We start from the raw sequence: 10,862 nt of genomic DNA, 5'->3' as shown, positions 1-10,862 counted from the left end.
ACACTACACAGACATAAATCTACAGCCTAAACCAATATTCTTGTGTATGGACATTTCTGAGTGGTTTGATGCCTCTAATGGTTGACATTTACAAATAATTAATCCCACATACACAGTTCACCAGCAGGGCTCCATGCTGTCTGTCCTAATCAACTATCTAAGACCTTCATTAACATGTTATACGTTCTTAGCCTGTCATGTGTAAAGGGTCACACTAACACACAAATCACATGTCCAAGGACATCCAGGACAAAGTGCACAATGATCATCAGTACTGCATGAGTGATCTGAAACACAAATCTCATTGGAGTCACACAGGCAGAGTCGAAACAACTGATTTTAAATAAGTGGTCATTGAGGAGCCAAAAAAATCTGTTCTATCTGGGGTTAAAACCTCAAACCTGCAGTTCTACGATCAGGAGACCCCCTATAGGTGTTTTTGTGAAGTGTGGTCAGCCCAATGTTGAGTCTAATGAAAGCAGCAGAGATTGTGAAGCACTTGGGGGCCACTTTGAGCCAATTTAAACAGATTCTGAGGTCATGGAGGCCCACGATGCATTGCCACACAATGTGTCTCATTCCTGTATTTAACGGCTTATTAAAATACATAGCATAAAGAGGTTGTCGAGGGGGCACTGACGGTTTCTCCATCATGATCACACAGAATAAACAGAGGCCAGACTGAGTGATTGACAGAGGCGTCTGAGGAAAACCTGTGGGGGGCCAGCAGTCTTATTCGCCACACAGCATTTCTGCATAGGCACAGAGACGAACTCAGTGTCATATTGGACCACAGAGGATTTGAGAATCTTCCTCATAATATTCAAACTGCTGATGGCCTTATTATTTTTGTTAGAAACATTAAAACAGTAAGAGATTGCATTCATGATGAACTATGAAAATGAGGCAGAAACCATCACAGAGTAGGATATGTCAGTTTGAGAAACTTGACTCTATTTGAGGGACGAATGAGAAAATCTTTCACCAAAACCCATGCTTATGATGGCTCTGAAATGCCTGAATACGGATGAGCAGTTGCCACAGTTTCCGCAGACTAAATGGGTATGGAATTCACTCCCACTCAGTTTTCAGTATTTAGACAACCACAGTGCCAGACCACCTTGGGCTTTCTGCTTTTAGCCATCCAGCTGTCGTCAAGAGGCTGAAGTTGGTTGGTTTAATGGTGAAGGTGGCAAGCGGGTGACTGATATGAGACTGGCTTAGTTGGTTTTTATGACAGTTGAGCTATGCTAAGTCTGAGGAAGCAGGTGACAGATGAGCAAAGAAGTATCATTTGTCTGAATCTAAAACTAATTCACTTAGCATCCATTAAAGAAAAAAATGCATTTGTGTAAAATAATTGCTTTGGCATTGTACAAATGTTAATGGTTTAATACTGCCACAAAGTCCAAATTTCAATGATTTTTTTGGGAACTTCTTAGATGTTCAACATTTTGTCAATTAAAAACAGATTTAAACTGAATTTTATACATATCAAAGCCTTAAAATCTTCAAATAGTACAATGTCCAATGTAAAATCCTGAGGCAAATCCAGTTGAAAACCATTTACTGAGACTATCTGTGTGCCCTATCAAGGTATTAAAGTACACTAGACTTGTAAAGCTCAATTCTCTACAAAGATAGCCATTCATATAGTACATTTGTAAAACCCTAAAGCAATGAGGTCCTATAAAAACCCTTATCAGCGTGCTTTACCGGTGACTCACTCTTTAAGCTCATGGTAGCCAACACACTCTTTTCAGCTGTCATCTGTACCACGTTTGAATAAGGACCGAGATTACACTTCTGAGGGCAATTACTACAAATTTCTTCAGTGTGTAAAGACCCTCAGTGCACTTTAACAAAACAGCTTAAGACATCAAGAGTGAGTTCAAGGTTGAAGCCGATGCCAACTCTAAATATCTTCAAGAGAATTTGCCACTGGTTCACGGGAGGTTTACCAGCCCCAGTGCATTACACAGGAAAAAGATAAACCCCCCAGCTAACATGGGATGAGGAAAGATCTCAGGAGTAAAAACAACCTCCATCATCAGGTGAGTTAATTAAAAGTTTGTCCTTCAGTTTGGACAACAATGACGTAATCCTAAAGAACTGGTGTAATATAGCTTTCCGGACATTTCTCTCCACACAAGCACACGCTAGTTTGGTTTTTATGGTCTCACTGTGGCACAGGTTTAATAGGATATGAGGTTTCCTGAAAGTAACTGGAAACATGGAGTTTGTCACTGTGGCAAAAAAGCATGGAAGAAATGCTTCCAAATTGCCTTCTCCAATCAGAGGCAAGTCCAGAAATAACAAGGTTTGGGCTAAAGCAGTGACCCCACAAGTTCAGGTGAGACATTTCTCATGCTAGACACCCCAGACAAACAGGTTCCCTCATAAGTTGGTGAAAGCTATGCAGGTTTATTTACTCAGTTTTCAGTGTTTTTTAATAAATAAAAAAAATATTAATCATATATATCAACTACATCAATTATTATATTATTTATTTTATTTATATTATTATTTAATAATAATAATAATTAATTACATTTATATAGCGCTTTTCTGCTTTTCTAAGCAGAAAAGCGCTGAGGCAAATCCAGTTGAAAACCATTAGGGCACTAAAAGTGCCCTACATTGTGAGAGGGGTATCTCCTCTTCTACCACCACTACCTTCCAAGCACACTGTGTGCTGCTCTAAGAAAGCGGTCTTCCCTGTTATGATCGGAGTCGGGTATACAGCGTGCTCTTTCTCGAAGAATGAGATGTAACAGGAAAAGAGAGTGAGAGAGACAAGATCTCTGAATTATTAATAAGCAGTGACGCACTGTTTAACAAATGTTGAACACTGAGATGCCACTTCTCAGGTTCCCATGTCTCCCAGGTTACAGCACACTGTCCCACCATACACACTAAACTGGGTATTAAGACCGCTTGAGATAAAACATTGAAGTCCCTGACAACTGCTTCAGATTCTAAGATTCTAAAGAATAAATATTCTGGAATATTGGGTGGAATATTTTAATACTAGATTTAATGACGTGTCAATTTCATGAGAAATTTTGTGGTCAATACAAACTACCAAAATGTTTTTACTTCTAAGACGTTAATGGGCTAGTTAATGCAAAAATGTATAAAACAGATGCTTGTCTACATTAGAATTGCAGAGAGGCCTACGCCCAAAGCAGCCCACCATCAGCTGTGGTACCTTTCTATTAAGCAAAAGGAACTGTGCCTCAGTAGAATTTTACACTAACTTGTCCAAACTCGGACCTTATCTACAAGCATGCATGTTTCCAGTCCATTTGACAGTGCTGATGCTTGAGAACGACTATTGGCCAATTACTGGCCATGAGAGGTAAAACACAGCACCATGCTGAAGTTTGCTACTCTGAATAAATATGCCGTCAAGAGCTTTTAGACACAGCCCAAGCACTGAACACTCCATTCAGAGCATTCTCAATGTAGCGCTCAATGATTCAGTGATATTATTACTGAGTGAATGAGCAGATAAAGTGAAAGTAGAGTGAAGCACTCAGAATCTTTTAAGTGATCTGTATACATCTCACTAGCCTGGTTTGGCTTATTCAGCTAAGCTTAATTAGTGTTTAATATAAAACAAACACACACACACACACACACACACAAAACAAAGACAATATGTAACATTTCCGTAAACACTTACAGCACATTGAAAGGTATATGGTAACCTCACTCAAAAGAAGTAGATCACCACCTGGTCAAATGACTTAGCAAGAACAAGCTTCATAGATGGAAAAAAGAAATCTTTCCCAGGAGAAAAGCCGCAATCTGGAGCACTTAGATATAATGGTTTGGCTGTAACCAAAGTGCCAGGGAGCCGTTTCCAAAATCTAACAATAGAGACGGTTAGGTAAGCTAATTAAAAACAGACCATTATGCAGACACAAAGTGTACTTTTTGTTACCTATCTTGGACTGTAAGAGAAGTCTGAATTGCATGTTATTCTTGTTTTTATAATATCTGCAATCCAAGCTCATTGGAATTATGTGCCTGTGGCGACATTTATGCAAAATTATATCACATTTCTTAAGTTGTACATTTCACGACATTTCAAGAGCAATGTTCAGTGAGTGGCATTAAAAGCATGTACAGTTTTATCAAAAACAGAGGAATCTGTGAGTCTGGCTACATTTGTTTTTAAGTTGGTTGTTATCAGCATATTGTGGCAGTTTAAAAATGAAATGTTCAGTGTATGATAATAAGGTTAATGCTCTATCATACTTGAAAATAATGAACCCAACCCTAAACCTTACTGAAAGCAAATACAATTTAGTTTTTGAACTTTTACTGAGTCCTCTACATCTGCTTTATTAGGTGAGCTACCAAGCAAGTTTACTAGATCAGAAAAGCCAAACAAATGGAACTGGTTATGTGATGCAAACATCAAAATGTATTAGATCGCAAACCATGTGCTAAACTACACTGTGAAAAAAAAAAATAAATAAAAATATATATATATATATATATATATATATATATATATATATATATATTGCAAAACAAAAATTACTGGAGTACATTTTACAAGAAAATCCCATTTTTAACAATTTTATGAAATTCCATGTTTAATTCAATGTTACTTCCCATTTCTTTATAGTTATTTACTTGCAATTATTTCTGAATGAAAATTCTTTCAAAATACAGCCTAAACTAACTTTTTTTATATATTGAGCAAGGAACTGTACAAAAATAGTCTTTATTTATCAATTATCTGCCCCATAATAAAAATGTGTGTAAAATGTCTTCTTTTTTTAAAAAGTTGTTGCCATTGTACTGCCTTCAGTGTTAATTTCAATTGAAAACTACAGTGAATTGTATTGTAAAGGTTCATTTTTGGAGTTGCAAAATTATAGGTAGATGCACAAATTTCCAACACGCCTGGGTTGAATATCTATCATCCATTCAAAGCAAGGGAGGAATAAGAATCGGCCTGTGGCACATCCAAGCATAACTTCAGAAAATAAATGTTTTTTTTTTGTTAGATATGGCAAGCTCAATCTGTTTCCTCCAATGAACAATTCTGATATGATTATAAGGCTTCAATTAAGAGCATAAGGAAAGAGAAATGGATATACACTCTTGAGATCGCACATATAGACAGGGAAATCACTCAGCAAAAGGGCTATTTCTCTCCTTCCCGACTGTTTGCAGGAAACAGATTAATCGTGGTTTCCCCTGGACCGACAAAGAGATCAGAACTTACTTCTAAACTTAGACTTTCAATGTCTGCAAAAAAGGCTGGCAAATACACATTCATATTAAATAGCAATCATTAAATGAAATACTAAGTACATAAGCTGCAGTAATGATCCTCAAGCAATGTGTGGGAGAGTGGTTTCAAATCCCCCTCCTACTGAAACACACACCCTATTCTCTTGGCTTATTCTAATTAAATCAAACAGCTCCTCTTCCCCCCTCGTGTTGCCTCTGATCACTTTCCAAGTGTTGATGGGCAACAGTATGAACAGACTCCCCCTCACTGGGAAAGTCTTTCTTTTACTGCCTTATAACGTGCGTCTCATGCTGAGGCTGCACATGTGCCCTGCGCTTCTGACATCAGCTATGATCAGATGCAGGAAAAGAGGTTCCAGAGCAGCCAAGATCACATTTGTACTTCATTTGGTGCAGATAAATTATTATATTAGGATATTAAAGCAACAGACTAGATCAGTTCTTGAATACAGATGAGATGTACATCGTTTTTTTTTCAGTCAATGTTAGCCTATAACTTTCAAGAGAGGGAAATCAGATTGATGTCACCTCAACCAAAATATGTACTAAAATATGTGTCTGTCTGCAATGTTGCCCCTAAAAACAGCTACTGAACAAATATGAATCGACAAAGCTCATAGCTGTACTTTTAAATATTACCAAATAGCACTGTGTAATAAATACGCTTATAAATGTCAAATGAAATACGCAACGAGTCCACTGACTATCGAAGAAGGGCTCCCTGTAAAGCGATGTTTTTAATTACAAGCGCTGTCAGTCATTTGGATCACAGATTGTTGCAAGCCTCCACCCATTCGAAAGATTGTCTAATCATCACACAAAACAAATACAGTGATTGACAGGCCAATGTCCAATGAGCAGATGTTACTTCCAATGCAAATAGCTCTCCTGAAAGCATGGCATTTGAGTGGGACCAACAATGATGCTTTAGAACATAGCCTAATATCAAAGTCCCTTTCAAGGAAAGTCTGTTCACTCGGCAGTCATATTTGCAACACCTCCAGGCAGCTCAAACAAGACCAAGTCTTGAATGGGGAAATCCTGAAATCTCAAAAACTTTGCAATTAAATTAAAATGCATATTTCAAATCAGCAACAAAATCTGAAATGAACTGCCCCATGAATGTTGCTTCTTAGTGTTTAAAAAGATTATTTTTCAGGCTAGACCAGCCAATGTACATGCATTGGAAGATTGCTTGGTAGACTGCGAATGCGCACCGGCTGCTCTAGCCTCAGGTTTCTATGGGAACCGTAGCTTCTAACAGCTGCTGCAGTGACACAATGACTTTACCATTCAGCAATTGGCTCTTTCAATTAGAAGACCAGACTATTCTGCCATTAGTGTTGTAGTACTCGAAACCGGTCTTAAGACCATTTTTTGAAGGTCTTGGTCTTGTCTCGGTCTCGACTGCATTTGGACTCGGTCTTGTCTTGGTCTCAGACTAAGAGGACTCGGGATTTTACTTCAAGACTGGTCAAGACCACAACTGTGTGGATATCACTAAATTGCAAGAGCATTGTCTTTGTGAACATCATGAGATTGGATGTAAATCTTACAAATGAAATAGCCTAAATAACATATTTCTATACTGATTTCTTTTGTTAGGCTACTGTTGTGCTTGTATGTGATCATTTTTATATTATGTGATATAATTAAGCAATACAAAAGAAAGAGAGCAGTTTTCATAAATATGTGCACGATTGCAAATGTTATATTTATACAAGCGTTCAATAAACAAGAAGTAATATTAAGTTACTTAAATTTTAGACAGAATTTTAAACACAACTTTTATTTCTGCAATGAAAATGGTTTCAAAGAAAGCCATATCGGAACATATCAGCTGCTTTGCAAGAATCGGTTGAATAAATGCAGTTGTAATTGTACCAATTTAGATGCAACCTCTGTGCCACCCTGCAGTGCAAACATTAATTTAGCTGTTACTTAATTTAATTATATAACAATTTGACATAAATGACAATAATGCAAAACAATTGGGGGAAACTAGTAATTAACTATTTTTCATGTTTCTGAAAGGAGTCTCTTGCTCACTTGCTGGCTGCATTTATTTGATCAGAAATACAGTAAAAACTGTATTATTGTGACACATTATTTATTACAATTTAAATCAATGGTTTCTCTTTTAATAAATTTTAAAATGTAATTTATTGCTGTTATCAAAGCTGAAGTTTCAGCATCATAACTCCAGTCACACAATCCTTCAGAAATCATTCTAATATGCTGATGTAGAGCTCAATTATTATTAATTATTTAATTATTATTACTGAATAATTTTGAATTATTAAGTGTAATAAAATTGTTGTTTTATTTTTAATTAATGTCTTACTGTATTTTTGATCAAATAAATGCTGTTTTGGTGAGCAGAAGAAACATTAAAAAACACAAAAAAAAAATCGTAATTATTCTAAACATTTGACACCCGGTGTATATCTTGGGTATTTACAATTTTCTGCATTTTAAATGTTGAATGTTTCGCTTACACCAAAATAGTAATATGTCAGTCTTTATGATAAAACATAGAAAATAAGTGTTGAATAAAGATGGTTAAGTTGTTTTTAGCTTGTAAATATATTTATTTGCCAATTTAAAAGGAAAATTCCTATAAAATAATAACTAATAAAATTCACCCCTGCAATGACTTTATTATTTTTTTCAAGACATTTCACAGTAAATGTGGATCTTTCAAATGAATTTGAGGAGGGCTGGTTGGTCTTGGTCTCGACTCGGTCTCGTCTTGCCTTGGTCTTGTCTTGGTCTCAAACCCTTAAAGTCTTGGTCTTGTCTTGGGTCTCAACGCACTCTGGTCTCGGTCTCGACTTGGTCTCGGTTTAGGTGGTCTTGACTACAACACTATCTGCCATATTGTGCGTTTCAGTTTCTCCCATTCATAAATATAGGAGTGAACCATTTTTGTATTTCTATAGTCTTTGATCATGTCTAATGGACATTGATTTTTGCTCCATTAAAATCCATGGTACAGTTGTCTGCCATAATAGACTGCAATGAAGAATGCTTCGACAGAGCCCGTGTGTCCGTTAAATCCTACACACAGACGAACCATGAAAATTGTGTGGCTTTGAACTTTCATTCGATAGAATAGAACATTTTTAATCAATAATATTTAAGTTAAGCATTTTAGTATTTCCAGTTATTTTGTTTATTTCTGCTACGCAAAAGCAGGATTTACTGATGTTCATTTCAAAGCAACACACAGCACATTTTGGTTGCCAAAAGAATCTGTGTTTTTAACAAATCGGTTCAGTGAATGATTGATAAACTCATTAAAACCGCTTGCTGCCACCTACAGGTCTAACGATATAACCTCCAGAAAGGGTCACTGAAAAATCTCCACCACTAATGCAGATAGCCTACATAATACAGACTGGAACACACAAACACAGAAAATGATTCAAACATTGAAAATATTCTGTCTCATCACTCATCACTGGTCTTGGAACGCTGCTTGACCAATCAAATTAAAAAAAAGACTGGAACTAACTAACAAAGAAGATTTACATTGCTGCGTTTTTAAGTCGATTTTAAGGGAAATGGACTCAAAGCAGTGCAGTCTTGAATCAATCACCACAGAACAGTGGATCTGGAGTCCCATAATATATTATAGAGTTCTTGATAGTAAGTTAACTACTATCAAGCCAGGGTTGTTGTCCATGCGTTCACGTACAGTGTGTAATGCTGTCATAAAATAAACATCTGCAGTCATAGCATCCACTTCGATGTAGCCTACTTGTGAAGTGCGCACAACCCCTCAATCCCACTTCTGTCACTTCCACCGTTGCATGCCTTTCACACATGAGTGAGTAAACTGCTCTCTTCTCTTTTAACTGCACGCTCATGATACTTAATTACAGCCTGTGTAGTTTGAAAGAGGGGCCTAAATAATAGGCATGCCGTGATGCAGTGAGGCGCATGCAGTTACACGTTGCGTGCAGGCACATAGACTATATAAGCGTCTGGTAGCCGCAGTCACCGATGAAAGAGCTCGAGCAAAAAAAAAATGGTAATCCTACAAAAACTCAAACATATGTCTCTTGTTAAAAAATGGGAGTCTGTTTTCGGGAGAACGCACGCATCGCCGATCAAGAAGAAACCGATCTCCACTCGTCCATTTACTGAGAACGGTTCAGTTTAGTAGCATCTCCACTCCTCCTTATGGGAAGATGTGACTCTCTAGGATCCAGGACCTGATATGTATACTGATGGGGTGAACGTTGGGAACGATAGGCTAGTGGACCCACGGTTTAATAAGAAAACATATTTTACAAAATATCACCTGTCAGGTTTAAAAAAATAAATAAATGTGAGTGACTTTCAAAATCAACTATAGCTATTTGCAAGGATTTTGAATATGAATTTTATATGGAGCTCAATCCTTTTAAGTAAGTGTCGCGCGAATTCAACTCTTAAATTTTATTAGTTAGTTAATTAGTAATAGCCTATAGTCTATGTGCAATGTGTTAATGCATATTAAATTGAGAAATAGCCTAATTATAGTTTTGCTGATGTAGCTACCGTTCCTGACGAAAAGTGCTCCACTACTTTCTCTGGCAAAAGCTATTTCTGTTTTGTGTTTCTTGTGGAGGCGATCACCAATCAGTAAAATTTGGCCTATATAGACCTACTTGTGCAGATGTGAAGTTTGAGTTGTCTGTTCATGTGTTACTAAATTGTATTTTTACTTTAACTCTTAACAGGTACCAATAGGCTACACCTGAAGAGAATGAATTCACAGCACGTTATTTAGCCTAACTAAAAATTAAGGTCTAGATAATTTTACTGATTCGGTTTAGATTCTTAAATAGTTTCTAGATGCGATATCTTGAATTACGTGTAGCCTAGGTCCATTAAGAAAACGTTGCGTTTAGTAAATTTTACGCATCCACAGAGGCATGCTTCAACCAGCTGGCATGAAATACGCGGACGAGCACGGGCTAGTCACTTCATAAGGGCATAAAACCTAAGAGAATGAATGAAACTGCGCGTCCACTCCTGCATATACAAAGAAGCGCTTGGTTTTGCTTATACAAATGTGAATGGGAGTAAATCGATCAATAACCCACATGTCGCTAAAATCATACAGCACTGCCGCGTTTTCCCTTGAGCAAACGCTAAAGGTGTCAGAATTTGTTAAGCAGACTGTCTTGACTCATAGAGAATGATAGGATAACGACATTGATTCTTACATTCATCTGAACGAGCTCCGCGACTGTCTGAGCATCCGTTGTTTCACTCAAATCCAATTTGTATGCAGATGTGTCCAGCCCGTTCCCAGCCGCAAACGGATCGTTTTTGTTTAAGATTAATACATCGGCATTAAATCCATGGGAAAGAAATAGAATTCTCATGCAGATACTCCTTGCTTCCCACCGGCAAATAGTAGCCTAGCGCTCAGGTGTGAGCGGGTCTGCATTCACTATTCCATTCACCAAACGGGATCAGAATATGTCTTAATAGTAACGCGCACCTCCGGATAACGGTCACCTCAGCATCCAATGCTGCATGGACTGGACGCTCTGTGGAAACACTGCACCTCCGCGAGTGAAATCCGA

At 37.4% G+C, this 10,862-nt stretch overlaps 1 protein-coding gene across 1 annotated transcript in view; it reads right to left on the bottom strand.

Annotated features, from left to right (window-relative positions):
- Nucleotides 1-10,634, bottom strand: part of dchs1b (dachsous cadherin-related 1b) — a 107,770-nt gene extending 97,136 nt beyond the window's left edge. The window contains exon 1 of the mRNA XM_079411276.1: nucleotides 10,497-10,634. The gene's annotated coding sequence lies outside the window, so the exon portion shown is untranslated. The remainder of the gene's footprint in view (nucleotides 1-10,496) is intronic.
- Nucleotides 10,635-10,862: the final 228 nt, after the last annotated feature.

Source organism: Barbus barbus, assembly GCF_936440315.1.
Source record: "Barbus barbus genome assembly, chromosome: 47".
Lineage (NCBI taxonomy): Eukaryota > Metazoa > Chordata > Actinopteri > Cypriniformes > Cyprinidae > Barbus > Barbus barbus.
This window is presented reverse-complemented; position numbering and strand designations above follow the sequence as displayed.